The sequence below is a fragment of the Schistocerca nitens genome, chromosome 12 (assembly GCF_023898315.1).
Source record: "Schistocerca nitens isolate TAMUIC-IGC-003100 chromosome 12, iqSchNite1.1, whole genome shotgun sequence".
Classification (NCBI taxonomy): domain Eukaryota; kingdom Metazoa; phylum Arthropoda; class Insecta; order Orthoptera; family Acrididae; genus Schistocerca; species Schistocerca nitens.
The window spans coordinates 124260775-124277627 of NC_064625.1; the positions used below are offsets into that span (position 1 = coordinate 124260775).

The 16853-nt window shown below is 44.3% G+C and overlaps 1 protein-coding gene across 2 annotated transcripts in view; it reads left to right on the top strand.

Annotated features, from left to right (window-relative positions):
- The window catches only part of LOC126215056 (F-box/LRR-repeat protein 7-like), a 167851-nt gene that overhangs the window by 15875 nt on the left and 135123 nt on the right, over positions 1 to 16853 (top strand). The window lies entirely within an intron of this gene.

Below are 16853 nucleotides of genomic sequence, written 5' to 3' on the forward strand. Positions count from 1 at the left end.
TGGCTACACTCCATACAAATACTTTCAGAAATGACTTCCTGACACTTAAATCTATACTTGATGTTAACAAATTTCTCTTCTTCAGAAACGCTTTCCTTGCCATTGCCAGTCTACATTTTATATCCTCTCTACTTCGACCATCATCGGTTATTTTGCTCCCCAAATAGCAAAACTCCTTTACTACTTTAAGTGTCTCATTTCCTAATCTAATACCCTCAACATCACCCGACTTAATTCGACTACATTCCATTATCCTCGTTTTGCTTTTGTTGATGTTCATCTTATATCCTCCCTTCAAGACACCATCCATTCCGTTCAACTGCTCTTCCAAGTCCTTTGCTGTCTCTGACAGAATTACAATGTCATCGGCGAACCTCAAAGTTTTTATTTCTTCTCCATGGATTTTAATACCTACTCCGAATTTTTCTTTTGTTTCCTTTACTGCTTGCTCAATATACAGATTGAATAACATCGGGGAGAGGCTACAACCCTGTCTTACTCCCTTCCCAACCGCTGCTTTTCTTTCATGTCCCTCGACTCTTATAACTGCCATCTGGTTTCTGTACAAATTGTAAATAGCCTTTCGCTCCCTGTATTTTACCCCTGCCACCTTTAGAATTTGAAAGAGAGTATTCCAGTCAACATTGTCAAAAGCTTTCTCTAAGTCTACAAATGCTAGAAACGTAGGTTTGCCTTTCCTTAATCTTTCTTCTAAGGTAAGTCGTAAGGTCAGTATTGCCTCACGTGTTCCAGTATTTCTACGGAATCCAAACTGATCTTCCCCGAGGCCGGCTTCTACTAGTTTTTCCATTCGTCTGTAAAGAATTCGTGTTAGTATTTTGCAGCTGTGGCTTATTAAACTGATTGTCCGGTAATTTTCACATCTGTCAACACCTGCTTTCTTTGAGATTGGAATTATTATATTCTTCTTGAAGTGTGAGGGTATTTCACCTGTTTCATACATCTTGCTCACCAGATGGTAGAGTTTTGCCATAAAGGTTGCGCCTTGAGCTGTAAATTTTTATTATATCACCTGACCATGTACTTCTTGACGTTTTAGCATTGACTATGGCCAGGCACCAGCTGAAATCAGGATTTGCGTAGTAAAACCTAAAATAAAACTACTGATTGGTGCGCTCTATCATTTATAAATACTGGTCGAGTGTTGGGCATCCGCACCAGGTCATATTAAAGGAAGACGTAGAAGAAATTCCGAGGTGGGTTACTAGATTTGTTACCGGTAAGTTTGAATAACATGCATGTGTTTTGGAGATGCTTCAGGAACTAAGAGAAATCCTTGGAGGGAAAGCGACGTCCTTATCGACGAACACTAGTGAGACAATTCAGAGAACCGGCATTTGGAGCCAGCTGCAGAACGATCCCACTGGCACCAACATCCATTCCGCATAGGGCCCGCGGAGCTAACAAGGGAACCTCCCCATCGCGCCCCCCTCAGATTTAGTTTTAAGTTGGCACAGTGGATAGGCCTTGAAAAACTGAACACAGATCAATCGAGAAAACAGGAAGAAGTTGTGTGGGACTATGAAAAAATAAGCAAAATATACAAACTGAGTAGTCCATGGGTAACATAGGCCACATCATAGTAGCCGTGAGCTTAGGAGCGCCGTGGTCCCGTGGTTAGCGCGAGCAGCTGTGGAACGAGAGGTCTATGGTTAAAGTCTTCCCTCGAGTGAATATTTTAATTTTTTTTCAGACAATTATCAGAGTTCAGGCACTCACACATAATCAACTTCGCTCTCCAAAATTCCAGGACATGTTCAGATTTGCTTGGACATATGCAGGATTTGACGGTCTACACACGGAAAAATTTGAAAACGTTAAAAACATATGTTTTGACAGAGCACAGAGAAAACTGTGCGACTGTGAAACTGTTGCATTCATTTGTTGGAGTTTGACACACTCTTTATGTTTTCATCACTTTTTTGGGAGTGATTATCACATCCATAAGAAAACCTAAATCGGGCAAGGTAGAAGAATCTTTTTACCCATTCGCCAAGTGTGCAGGTTAGGTGGGTCGACAACATATTCCTGTCATGTGACGCACATGCCGTCACCAGTATCGTATAGAATATATCAGACGTGTTTTCCTGGATCAAATGTTTTCGGTTCCCATTGGAGAGGCACGTCCTTTCGTCTACTAATCGCACGGTTTTGCGGTGCGGTCGCAAAACAGACACTAAACTTATTACAGTGAACAGAGACGTCAATGAGCGAACGGACAGATCATAACTTTGCTAAAATAAACAAATTAAACTTTTAACTCGAGGGGAGACTTGAACCCAAGACCTCTCGTTCCGCAGTTGCTCACGCTAACCACGGGACCACGGCGTTCCTGAGCTCGGGTTAGCCTAGATGTTACATATTTTTCATAGTTCCACACAACTTCTTCCTGTTTTCTCGATTGATCTGTGTTCAGTTTTTCAAGGCCTATCCACTGTGCCAACTTACAATTAAATCTGAGGGGGGTGCGATGGGGAGGTTCCCTTGTAAGATACGAGAAATTAGAGCTCGTACGGAGGAATATGAACAGTCGTTTTTTGCTCGATCTGTTTGCGTGTGGAACAGGAAAGGAAAACACTATTAGTGGTACAGGGCAACCTCCGCCACACACCGTACACTGGCTTGCGATGTATGTATGTATGTGTTGATACCTCAAACTTCCAGTGGTACTGCAGTCCATCATAAACAGATCAGTCACATTTTCCTAGATATTTCATTAACCCTTCGGTGAGCGCAGCTTTCATACTTCCACGAGTGCACACGTTGCGGCGTTTGCACCGCAATTAGTTTTACATTTTTAACCTAAGGAAAAATAATCATCCTATCAGTAATAAATAGGTAAAATGCATCAATTTCTTTTTCTGTAATTTCAGCACTTGCTTTTGGACATTGCAGAACTTTTAGGATGTTCTTGGCCTTGGTTTTAGGAGAAGGAAGCGGTCCACTTATCCAAATAGTTTCTTTATCTTTTCCTACGTAAAATCGGTAATCCTGTTTGTTGTCTCCCCTCTTCAAATGGTTCAAATGGCTCTAAGCACTATAGGACTCAACAGCGGAGGTCATCAGTCCCCTAGAACTTAGAACTACTTAAACGTAACTAACCTAAGGACATCACACACATCCATTTCCGAGGCAGGATTCGAACCTGCGACCGTAGCGATCGCGCGGTTCCAGACTGAAGCGCCTAGAACCGCTCGGTCTCCCCTCTTCAACCAGGTGGGCTTTTGTTTCCTCTGTTGATTGTTCGGAGTCACTGCTGTGGTTTTCGTCTTCAATAACTTCCTCTTCCGACTGAGATTCACATGAATCTGACAATTCTTGTAATTCTTCTTCTGACAGGTCTCGCAGTACTTTCTCATAGTCTTCACGACGTACAATTAGATGGTGCCTGTCAAATGCCTTCTTTTTCTCCATTTCCACGCTTTTATGAGACCTAATGAAACACATGTTTTTGTAAAAGTGATATATTGTGCAAATCAATATCCAAGACTGTAAAAAGTAATGAAAATTGCATATGGGAACTTTGATTCGATTCGAATATTCATTATATACTAATATAAAAGGATTGCCTTGAGGCGAAAGAAAAACACAAGTATAGAGAAGGCTTACATAACAAGGCGCGTAGCGGCAAACACACCGCAAACGCAAAACTCACGTTTCAAACAATAATAACTGCTGAAAGCATGAATAGCGCAAATGTAGAAGTGGTGACATCTGTTGAGAACAAAAAATATGTATCTGGAAGTGGACGCAACTGTAACGCTATCTGTGATGCTAACAGAAAACTAAACTACGGCTATCTGCTGCAGGCGCGCCCACCAAAGGGTTAAGTTATGCCAAAGCCCGGCTCCCCTAACAAGGGAACCTCCCCATCGCACCCCCCTCGGATTAAGTTATAAGTGGCACAGTGGATAGGCCTTGAAAAACTGAACACAGATCAATCGAGAAAACAGGAAGAAGTTGTGTGGAACTATGGAAAAAATTAATAAAACATACAAACTGAGTAGTCGATGTGCAAAATATGCAACAACAAGGACAATGTGAACTCAGGAGCGTCGTGGTCCCGTGGTTAGCGTGAGATGATTCGGAACGAGAGGTCCTTGGTTCAATTCTTCCGTAGACCGAAAATTTTACTATCTTTATTTTCGCAAAGTTATGATCTGTCCGTTCGTTCATTGACGTCTCTGTTCACTGTAATAAGTTTAGTGTCTGTGTTTTGCGACCGCGCCGCAAAACCGTGCGATTAGTAGACAAAAGGACGTGCCTCTCCAATGGAAACCGAAAACATTTCTCGCAAGGTCATAGGTCAACCTATTCCTCCACAGGAAAACACGTCTGATATATTCTATACGACACTGGTGACGGCATGTGCGTCACATGACAGGAATATGTTGTCGACCCACCTAACTTGTACACTTGGCGAATGGGTAAAAATATTCTTCTACCTTGCCCGATTTAGGTTTTCGTGTGGATGTGATAATCACTCGCAAAAAAGTGATGAAAACATAGTTTGTCACATAAACTGAAAATAAAAAAAATTAAACTTTTCACTCGAGGGAAGACTTGAACCTCGGACCTCTCGTTCCGTAGCTACTCTCGCTAACCACGGGACCACGGTGCTCCTTGACACCCATTGACCTTGATGTTGCCTATCTTCGCACTGACTACTCAGTTTGTATATTTTACTAATTTTTTTCATAGTTCCACACAACTTCTTCATGTTTTCTCGAGTGATCTGTGTTCAGTTTTTCAGGGCCTATCCACTGTGCCAACTTATAACTAAATCTGAGGGGGGGGGGGGGTTGCGATGGGGAGGTTCCCTTGTAAGTACCCTCTCGGCGCGCCCGGTTGGCCGTGCAGTCTAACGCACGGCTTTCCGGGCGGGAAGGAGCGCCTGGTCCCCGGCACGAATCCGCCCGGCGGATTTGTGTCGAGGTCCGGTGAACCGCCCTGTCTGTGGATGGTTTTTAGGCGGTTTTCCATCTGCCTCGGCGAATGCGGGCTGGTTCCCTTTATTCCGCCTCAGCTACACTATGTGGGCGATTGCTGCGCAAACAAGTTCTCCACGTACGCGTACACTACCATTACTCTACCACGCAAACATAGGGGTTACACTCGTCTGGTGTGAGACGTTCCCTGGGGGGGGGTCCACCGGGGCCCAAACTGCAAAATAACCCTGGGTTCGGTGTGAGCGGCGGAGGGGTGAAGTGGACTGCAGTAGTCGTCGTGGGGTTGTGGACCACTGCGGCTGCGGCTGGGACGGAGCCTCTCCGTCGTTTCTAGGCCCCCGGTTAACATACAATAACCCTCTCACTAGAGGGAGGTGTACGTAGAATTTTTCGCGACAGTTGCAATAGTCTGGGCATAAATATTTGCTCTCGATTTCCACCACTCCGGAAGTGACTGCCCCTGTGCGCTCTTTTCACCATCAGCAGACACAAGGAAACTTCGACAGTTTCCTCCTCCTGCGCCCATGATGCAAAACACTCTTCGCACGTTTTAAAGGCTTATATGCGGAAGCTCCCCATGTATGACATACTGCAAATATCATGCCTGCGTGGAGTACGTACAGGGTGTTTCTGTATGTAACCGGTCATAGAGAACGCCCCACTGAACAATTTGAGGTGGAGAACTTGTGGTCGGAGAAGTCAGCTTAAGGAGATATGGAAGTAAACTCTTTACCGCTTTACAATGAAATCAATACCATTACCTGCTGATGGGCGTTGATATACATGAACGGGGACAGTATAAAATGTGTGCCCAGAACGGGACTCGAACCCGAGATGTCCTGCTTACATGGCAGACACACTATCCATCTGAGCCACCGAGGGAATAGAGGGTAGTGCGACTGCAGGGATTTACCGCCGGCACTCTCCCCGTGAGACCCACATTCTCAACTTACAGTCAATACACAACATTCGTAGTGCCCCTGCCATTATACCCATTACTCGCGGCAGACAATCCATCGAGTCGTCTTCCATCGTCATCTGTAGTGACTCCCTGAGCAGCCTCCAGGCCATCGACCGCTGCTAACCTCTTCTCCTCTGGTGTCCTCTATTCAGGAGTCTGTTTCCGCCATTACCCGTTCTGGTCGTTCGGTGGTCTTTGTTTGGACGCCAGGTCACATTGGCATCCCGGGGAACGAACGTGTTGACAGACTGGCCAAAGGGGCGAACGACGCCCCAGCTTTGGAGATCGGCCTCACGGCTCGCGATCAGCAGCTGGTGTTGCGCCGTCAGGTACTTGGGATGTGGACTGCTGAATGGCGTTGCATGGCATCCCCGAATAAACTGCGGGCTGTCAAGGAGACGACCGATGTGTGGCGCTCCTCCCTGCGGGCTTCTCGCAGGGACTCTGTCATCCTGTGTCGGCTGCGCATAGGCCATACCTACGTGACGCACGGTCATCTTTTGCGTCAGGAGGATCCCCCCCTGTGTCGGTGTGGGTTTCGGCTGACGGTCGCCCACATTTTGCTGGAGTGTCCCCGACTGCGCACCCTCCGGCAATCTTTTAATCTCCCGGGCACTTTGCCATTGATTTTATGTGACAATGCCTCCATGGCTGACAATGTTTTAAATTTTATCCGTGGTAGTCCTTTTTATGGTTCCATTTAGGGGAGTCCTGCACCTTTCCCTTTCTGTGTCTTTTGTCCTCGCGTCTCTCAATATTTGTTGCTGTTTTGGTGTGTCGTCGGATGGTTGACTCTATCCCTTTTTTTTTTTTTTTTTTTTTTTGTTCTTGTGGTCAGTCCACCAGTCTCCGGCCCTCTTCTTTTCTTCTGTTTCTTTCTGTCTGGTGTTCGTCTGTACTCTTCTTGTCTTCAGTGTTCGTTGCCTAATTTGTGTTCTTTTAGTGCCTGGGGGTGGGGGGGTGGAGGAGTCTCCTTCCCCTTGGGGTTTTCCCTGCTCTGCGACTTTGTCTCGCCTGTTTTTGGAATGGGGGACTGATGACCTTATCTGTTTAGTCCTCCCTTAAACGTCCCAACAACCACCAATCGAGTCGTCTCGTAAGAGTTCAGGCAAATCGTGTGCATCGGACATGTCCGAAAGAACAGATGCCATATTCATATCGTTACCGCATTGTCTAACGTGTTTTCCAGCTCATTTACAGCCTGCGTACGAATTTACACGTACTGTGCTGTTTATTTACATGTGCATACTTTATTTCCTGCAAGGAAACTAGGAGGATGAGCCCAATTACTAGGAAGACATGATGCAAGTTTTGCGTTCTCCACTTTGTCCATAAGGTGGCTCTGTTGTATAGTGTTTACATTAACCCATGACATAACGTGCTAAGAATCACGACAGACCCCTTCGTCGTCGTCGTCGTCTTCAGTCCTGAGACTGTTTTGATGCAGCTCTCCATGCTTCTCTATCCTGTGCAAGCTTCATCTCCCTGTACGTACTGCATCCTACAGCCCTCTGAATCTGTTTAGTGTATTCATCTCTTGGTCTCCCACTACGATTTTTACCCTCCACACTGCTCTCCAATACTACATTGGTGACCCCTGGATGCCTCAGAACATGTCCTACCAACCGATCCCTTCTTCTGGTCAAGTTGTGCCACAAACTCCTCTTCTCCCCAATCCTATTCAGTACCTTCTTATTAGTTATGTGATCTACCCACCTAATCATCAGCATTCTTCTGTAGCACCACATTTCGAAAGCTTCTATTCTCTTCTTGTCCAAACTATTTATCGTCCATGTTTCACTTCCATACATGGCTACACTCCATACAAATACTTTCAGAAATGACTTCCAGACACTTAAATCTATACTCGATGTTAACAAATTTCTCTTCTTCAGAATCGCTTTCCTTGCCATTGCCAGTCTACATTTTATATCCTCTCTACTTCGACCATCATCAGTTATTTTGCTCCCCAAATAGCAAAACTCATTTACTACTTTAAGTGTCTCATTTCCTAATCTAATTCCCTCAGCATCACTCGACTTAATTAGACTATATTCCATTATCCTCGTTTTGCTTTTGTTGATGTTCATCTTATATCCTCCTTTCAAGACACTGTCCATTCCATTCAACTGCTCTTCCAAGTCCTTTGCTGTCTCTGACAGAATTACAATGTCATCGGCGAACCTCAAAGCTTTTACTTCTTCTCCATGAATTTTAATACCTACTCCGAATTTTTCTTTTGTTTCCTTTACTGCTTGCTCAATATACAGATTGAATAACGTCAGGGAGAGGCTACAACCCTGTCTCACTCCCTTCCCAACCACTGCTTCCCTTTCATGTCCCTCGACTCTTATAACTGCCATCTGGTTTCTGTACAAATTGTAAATAGCGTATCGCTGCCTGTATTTTACCACTGCACCTTCAGAATTTGAACGAGGGTACTCCAGTCAACATTGTCTAAAGCTTTCTCTAAGTCTACAAATGCTAGAAACGTACGTTTGCCTTTCCTTAATCTATTTTCTAAGATAAGTCGTAGGGTCAGTATTGCCTCACGTGTTCCAATATTTCTACGGCAACCAAACTGATCTTCTCTAAGGTCGGCTTCTACCAGTTTTTCCATTCGTCTGTAAAGAATTCGCGTTAGTGTTTCGCAGCCGTGACTTATTAAACTGATAGTTCGGTAATTTTCATATCTGTCAACACCTGCTTTCTTTGGGATGGGAATTATTATATTCTTCTTGAAGTGTGAGGGTATTTCGCCTGTCTCATACATTTTACTCACCAGATGGTAGAGTTTTGTCAGGACTGGCTCTCCCAAGGCTATCAGTAGTTCTAATGGAATGTTGTCTACTCCCGGGGCCTTGTTTCGACTCAGGTCTTTCAGTGCTCTGTCAAACTTCACGCAGTATCGTATCTCCCATTTCATCTTCATCTACATCCTCTTCCATTTCCATAATATTGTCCTCAAGTACATCGCCCTTGTATAGACCCTCTATATACTCCTTCCACCTTTCTGCTTTCCCTTCTTTGCTTAGAACTGGGTTTCCATCTGAGCTCTTGATGTTCATACAAGTGGTTCTCTTATCTCCAAAGGTCTCTTTAATTTTCCTGTAGGCAGTATCTATCTTCCCCTAGTGAGATAAGCATCTACATCCTTACATTTGTCCTCTAGTCATCCCTGCTTAACCATTTTGCATTTCCTGTCGATCTCATTTTTGTGACGTTTGTATTCCTTTTTGCCTGCTTCATTTACTGCATTTTTATATTTTCTCCTTTCATCAATTAAATTCAGTATTTCTTCTGTTACCCAAGGATTTCTACTAGCCCTCGTCTTTTTACCTACTTGACCCTCTGCAGCCTTCACTATTACATCCCTCAAAGCTAACCACTCTTCTTCTTCTGCATTTCTTTCCCCCATTACAATCAGAGTCCACATCTGCACCTGGAAATGTCTTACAATTTAAAACCTGGTTCCTAAATCTCTATCTTACCATTATATAAATCTGCTACCTTCTAGTATCTCCAGGCTTCTTCCATGTATGCAACCTTCTTTCATGATTCTTGAACCAATTGTTAGCTATGATTAAGTTATGCTCTGTGCAAAATACTACCAGGCGGCTTCCTCTGTGATTTCTTTCCCCCAGTTCATATTCACCTACTACGTTTCTTTCTCTTCCTTTTCCTACTATCGGATTCCAGTCACCCATGACTATTAAATTTTCGTCTCCCTTCACTATCTGAATAATTTCTTTTATTTCATCATACATTTCTTCAATTTCTTCGTCATCTGCAGAGCTAGATGGCATATAAACTTGTGCTACTATGGTAGGCGTGGGCTTCGTGTCTATCTTGGCCACAATAATCCGTTCACTATGCTGTTTGCAGTAGCTTACCCGCACTCCTATTTTTGTATTCATTATTTAACCTACTCCTGCATTACCACTATTTGATTTTGTATTTATAACCCTGTATTCACCTGATCAAGAGTCTTGTTCCTCCTGCCACCGAACTTCACTAATACCACTATATCTAACCTATCCATTTCCCTTTTAAAATTTTCTAACCTACCTGCCCGATTAAGGGATCTAACATTACACTCTCCGATCCGTAGAGCGCCAGTTTTCTTTCTCCTGATAATGACGTATTCTTGTGTAGTCCCCGCCCGGAGATCCGAATGGGGGACTATTTTACCTCCGGAATATTTTACCCAAGAGGACGCCATCTTTTAACCATGCAGTAAAGCTGCATGCTTGCTTAATAGAACCTGCAAAAAAAAAAAAAAAAAAAAAAAAGAAGAAGACTGAGGACTGATTGCTGTGCTCTATCATTTATAAATACTAGTCGAATCTTTGGTATCCGCACCAGGTCATATTAAAGGAAGACGAAGAACAACTGCCAAGATGAGACACATAGTAGTTATCCTCGGTGTAACAAAGCAGCCACCGGTCCAGACTGCATACCAGTCAGATTCCTCTCAGAGTATGCTGATAAAATAGCTCCATATTTAGCAATTATATACAAACACACGCTCACAGAAAGATCCGTACCTAAAGACTGGAAAATTGCTCAAGTCAGACGAATACTCAAAAAGGGAAGTAGGAGTATCCGCTGAATTACAGGCCTATATCACTAACGTCGATTTGCAGTAGGGATTTGGAACATATACTGTATTCGAACATTATGAAGTACCTCGAAGAAAACGATTTATTGACACATAGCACGGATTCAGAAAATATCGTTCTTGCTAAACACAACTAGCTCTTTATACTCATGAAGTAATAAGTGCTATCGACAGGGGATGTCAAATTGATTCCATATTTTTAGATTTCCAGAAGGCTTTCGACACCGTTCCTCACAAGCGTCTTTTAACCAAACTGCGTGCCTACGGAGTATCGCCTCAGTTGTGCGACTGGATTCGTGATTTCCTGTCAGGAAGGTCACAGTTCTCTGACGTCGATCTGTTGTAGAATTTTAGAACATGTTTTTTGCTCGAGTATCATGTCGTTTTTGGAAACCCAGAATGTAGGAATCAACATGGATTCCGTAAACAGCGATCGTGTGAGACCCAACTCGCTTTATTTGTTCACGAGACCCAGAAAATATTAGATACCGGCTCCCAGGTAGATGTTATTTTTCTTGACTTCCGGAAGGCGTTCAATACAGTTCCGCACTGTCGCCTGATAAACAAAGTAAGAGCCTACGGAATATCAGACCAGCTGTGTGGCTGGATTGAAGAGTTTTTAGCAAACAGAACACAGCATGTTGTTATCAATGGAGAGACGTCTACAGACGTTAAAGTAACCTCTGGCGTGCCACAGGGGAGTGTTATGGGACCATTGCTTTTCACAATGTATATAAATGACCTAGTAGATAGTGTCGGAAGTTCCATGCGGCTTTTCGCGGATGATGCTGTAGTAAACAGAGAAGTTGCAGCGTTAGAAAATTGTAGCGAAATGCAGGAAGATCTCCAGCGGATAGGCACTTGGTGCAGGGAGTGGCAACTGTCCCTTAACATAGACAAATGTAATGTGTTGCAAATACATAGAAAGAAGGATCCTTTATTGTATGATTATATGATAGCGGAACAAACACTGGTAGCAGTTACTTCTGTAAAATATCTGGGAGTATGCGTGCGGAAGGTTTTGAAGTCGAATGATCGTATAAAATTAATTGTTGGTAAGGCGGGTACCAGGTTGAGATTCATTGGGAGAGTGCTTAGAAAATATAGTCCATCAACAAAGGAGGTGGCTTACAAAACACTCGTTCGACCTATACTTGAGTATTGCTCATCAGTGTGGGATCCGTACCAGATCGGGTTGACGGAGGAGATAGAGAAGATCCAAAGAAGAGCGGCGCGTTTCGTCACAGGGTTATTTGGTAACCGTGATAGCGTTACGGAGATGTTTAATAAACTCACGTGGCAGACTCTGCAAGAGAGGCGCTCTGCATCGCGGTGTAGCTTGCTCGCCAGGTTTCGAGAGGGTGCGTTTCTGGATGAGGTATCGAATATATTGCTTCCCCCTACTTATACCTCCCGAGGAGATCACGAATGTAAAATTAGAGAGATTAGAGCGCGCACGGAGGCTTTCAGACAGTCGTTCTTCCCGCGAACCATACGCGACTGGAACAGGAAAGGGAGGTAATGACAGTGGCACGTAAATTGCCCTCCGCCACACACCGTTGGGTGGCTTGCGGAGTATAAATGTAGATGTAGATGTACATGTAATAGACGGAAAGTCATCCAGTAAAACAGAAGTAATATCCGGCGTTGCCCAAGGAAGTGTTATAGGCCCTCTATTGTTCCTGATCTATATTAACAACATAGGAGACAATCTGAGTAGCCGTCTTAGATTATTTACAGATGATGCTGTCATTTATCATCTTGTAAAGTCATCAGATGGTCAAAACGACTTGCAGAATGATTTTGATAAGATATCTGTATGGTGCGAAAAGTGGCAATTGACCCTGAATGAAGAAAAGTGTGAAGTTATTCACATGAGTACTAAAAGAAATCCACTAAATTTCGATTACGCGATAAGTCACACAAATCTGAAGGCTGTAAATTCAGCTAAATACTTAGGGGTTACAATTACAAATAACCTAAATTGGAACAATCACATAGATTATGTTGTGGGTAGAGCAAACAAGACTGCGATTCATTGGCAGAACACTTAGAAGGTGCAACAGGTCTACTAAAGAGACTGCTTACACCATGCTTGTCCGCCCTATTCTGGAGTATTGCTGTGCGGTGTGGGATCCGCATCAGGTGGGGCTGACGGATGTCACCGAAAAAGTACAAAGAAGGGCAGCTCGTTTTGTATTGTCGCGAAGTAGGGGAGATAGTGTCACAGACAAGATACGTGAATTGGAGTGGCAATCAATAAAACAAAGGCGTTTTTCGTTGCGACGGGATCTCCTCATGAAATTGCAATCACCAGTTTTCTCCTCCGATTGCGAAAACATTCTGTTGGCACCCACCTACATAGGGAAAAATGATCATTACGATCCGTTATTTCCTACTAGGAAACAAGGAGGACGAGCCCAATTACTAGGAAGATGCAAGTTTTGCTTACTCCACTTTGTCCATAAGGTGGCTCTGTTGTATCGTGTTTACATTAACCCATGACAGAACGTGCTATGAATCACGACAGACCCCTTCATTACTCACAAGGGAACCTCCCCATCGCACCCCCTTCAGATTTAGTTATAAGTTGGCACAGGGATAGGCCTTGGAAAACTGAACACAGATCAATCGAGAAAACAGGAAGAAGTTGTGTGGAACTATGAAAAAAATAAGCAAAATATACAAACTGAGTAGTCCGTGTCCAAGATAAGCCACATCAAGGTACGTGTACACTGAGGAGCACCGTGGTCCCGTGGTTACCGCGAGCAGCTACGGAACGGAAGGTCCCTGGTTCAATCCTCCCTCAAGTGAGAAGTTTTAATTTTTTATTTTCAGACAATTATCAAAGTTCATGCACTCAGACATGATCAACTTCGCTCTCCAAAATTCCAGGACATGTTCAGATTTCCTTGGACACATGCAGGATTTGACGGTCTACACACGGAAAAACTTGAAAACGTTAAAAACGTATGTTTTGACAGAGGACAGGGAAAACTGTGGCACTGTGAAACTTGCATTCATTTGTCGCCGTTTATGTGACAAACTCTTATGTTTTCATCACTTTTTTGGGAGTGATTATCACATCCACAAGAAAACCTAAATCGGGCAAGGTAGAAGAAACTTTTTACCCACTCGCCAAGTGTGCAAGTTAGGTGGGTCGACAACATATTCCTGTAATGTGAAGCACATGGCGTCACCAGTGTCGTATAGAATATTTCAGACGTGTTTTCCTGTGGAGGAATCGGTTGACCTATGAATTTGCGATCAAATGTTTTCGGTTCCTATTGGAGAGGCACGTCCTTTCGTCTACTAATCGCACGGTTTTGCGGTGCGGTCGCAAAACACAGACACTAAACTTATTACAGTGAACAGAGACGTCAATGAATGAACGGTCAGATCATAACTTTGCGAGAATAAAGTAAAATTTTCAGTCGAGGGAGGACTTGAACCAAGGACCTCCCGTTTCGCAGCTACTCACGCTAACCACGGGACCACAGCGCTCCTGAGTTCACGTTCTCCTTGATGTTGCATATCTAGCGCATATTTGTATATTTTACTAATTTTTTTCATAGTTCCACACAACTTCTTCCTGTTTTCTCGATTGATCTGTGTTCAGTTTTTCAAGCCCTATCCACTGTGCCAACATATAACTAAATATGAGGGGGGTGCGATTGGGAGGTTCCCTTGTCAGTGCTGTCAGAGACGTTCAGTACAATACGGTGGAGCAGCATCGGCACTGCTTCGCAGATCTCACTGACGTGCTCGTTGTGTATGGGGAAGTACGTGCAATGAATCAAGGACAGACCCAGTGCTATTCAGAGACGTACAGTACAGTGTAATGGAGCAGTACTGGTACAGTTTCGCAGAAATCACTGACGTGTACCTTGTGATGGGGAAGTGCGTCGCAATGCTCTCACAGTTGAAAGGCTGTACAGGGAACGATTTCGTAACAGGCATCATTTGCCAAGACGAGTGTTTCTCTCGACTGACGAACGCAGGAGAGTGATTGACTGGAAAGAAGAAATGAGGCACCTCCTAACGCAGGGCTTCACAACATACGTGCTCGCGGAGCAAGCCGTGAGCAGCAAGGCGCGAGCACGGAGCAGCGCGAGCACGCTACCCCCACTACCGGACCAGCGGACTAGAGCGGAGAGTGGGGAGAGTCACGTGGGGCACACAACAGCTGCCGCCAGTCAATGTAAATCCGCGGCCACCTGCACGGATAACACTCACGAATTATTACTGCGTCAAATGAAACAAATAAAGGAGAATGTACACGTGCCACATAATTTTATTAGCTTAGTGTATGCCTCTACCATCTGTAGACACTGAAACTAAAGAATTCCACGACAATCCTATATTTTCAACACTTTCTTCAACACTACTTAAAATATCACCTCCGGTTGTAGTGTTCTTCATGGCTACTACATCGAGGAGCTCCTCCCTCACCTGAATATCTCTATTAAGACCTCTAATAAATATGGCAAGCTGCGCTGTTCCAGTGATATCAACACTTTCGTCCAGAGCTAGAGAATACGCCATAAAATCTTTACAGATATTAGCAAGCTGGCTCTCGACGTCGTCTGCCATGTCCTGTATGCGACGCATAATGGTCATGTTAGATAATGGCACAATCCGAAACTGTTCAACTTGAGATGGACACAAATGTTCCACTGCAACTACCAAACATTCTTTTTTTAAACTTCCTGGCAGATTAAAACTGTGTGCCCGACCGAGACTCGAACTCGGGACCTTTGCCTTTCGCGGGCAAGTGCTCTACCATCTGAGCTACTGAAGCACGACTCACGCCCGGTCCTCACAGCTTTACTTCTGCCAGTATCTCGTCTCCTACATTCCAAACTTTATTAAATCGCCATCAGTTAAGGGGCGCAGGGATTTTGCTAAAAGCCAAGCAATTTTGTAACCCACTCTGAGAGCTACCTCAGTTGATTTTTCTTCGTTGTCCAGATAGCTTCCTTTTAAGTTTAATAACTTCCTGTGCACGATCTGGTCAATCACATTTTCCACGTCCGTAGTCTTTCGCGTGGTACGACATATAATGTCGCTGCAAATTAAATTTCGTAAAAGAATTCAGCGTTTTGTGACATAGTAAACATTTTGCAACACCATCTTTTTCAGTAAACAGATACAATTCTTCCCAATGGGGGTTGAACTGCGAAAGCATGGTTGGCGTTACACAACGGCGACTTCACATGATTCTTAATCAGCGAAGTGACTGTTAAGAGCTGATCGTAGTACTTTAAACGTTACACAGTCGGCGCGAATTCAATAGGCACGCTGCGGCCCTATTCAAACGTGCGCGCGCATTTCCCCTCCCTCCCTACTCAACGACCTTGCAGCTGCTCGCGAGCACGTGCCTGAGCACACGCGAGTACTCGCGCTCAAAACCGGCCAGTTGTTAAGCCCTGTCCTAACGTGAGGACCACACCAGGGTGCGTCAGAATCTTGTCTGCCGATATCATGCTGGCTTTGAGATTGATGGCCGTCAGTTTCAGCACATTTTGTAAGATGCATTACAGATTGTACGTTCATTGTGTCACCGCTGGCATTTGCAGTTAACCGTATAAAAAAAGAGCACAGTAGTGTGATTTTATTCCTATTATCTTCTGAAGCTCTCTTCTTCGACCTGAGATTCCCGACCTCAAATTGTTCAGTGGAGCATCTACATCTACATTTATACTCCGCAAGCCACCCAGCGGTGTGTGGCGGAGGGCACTTTACGTTCCATACTCATTACCTCCCTTTCCTGTTCCAGTCGCGTGTGGTTCGCGGGAAGAAAGACTGCCGGAAAGCCTCCGTGCGAGCTCGAATCTCCCGTGATCTCCTCGGGAGGTACAAGTAGGGGGAATCAATATATTCGATACCTCATCCAGAAACGCAGCCTCTCGAAACCTGGACAACACGCTACACCGCGATGCAGAGCGCCTCTTTTGTTGCAGAGTCTGCCTCTCGAGTTTGCTAAATATCTCCGTAACGCTGTCACACTTACCACATAACCCTGTGACGAAACGCGCCGCTCTTCTTTGGATCTTCTCTGTCCTCTGTCAACCCGACCTGGTACGGATCCCACACTGATGAGCAAGACTCGAGTGTAGGTGGAACTAGTGTTTTGTAAGTCACCTCCTTTGTTGATGGACTACATTTTCTAAGGACTCTCCCAATGAATCTCAACCTTGCACCCACCTTACCAACAATTAATTTTATATGATCATTCCACTTCAAATCGTTCAGTACGCATACTCCCAGATATTTTACAGAAGTAACTGCTACCGGTGTT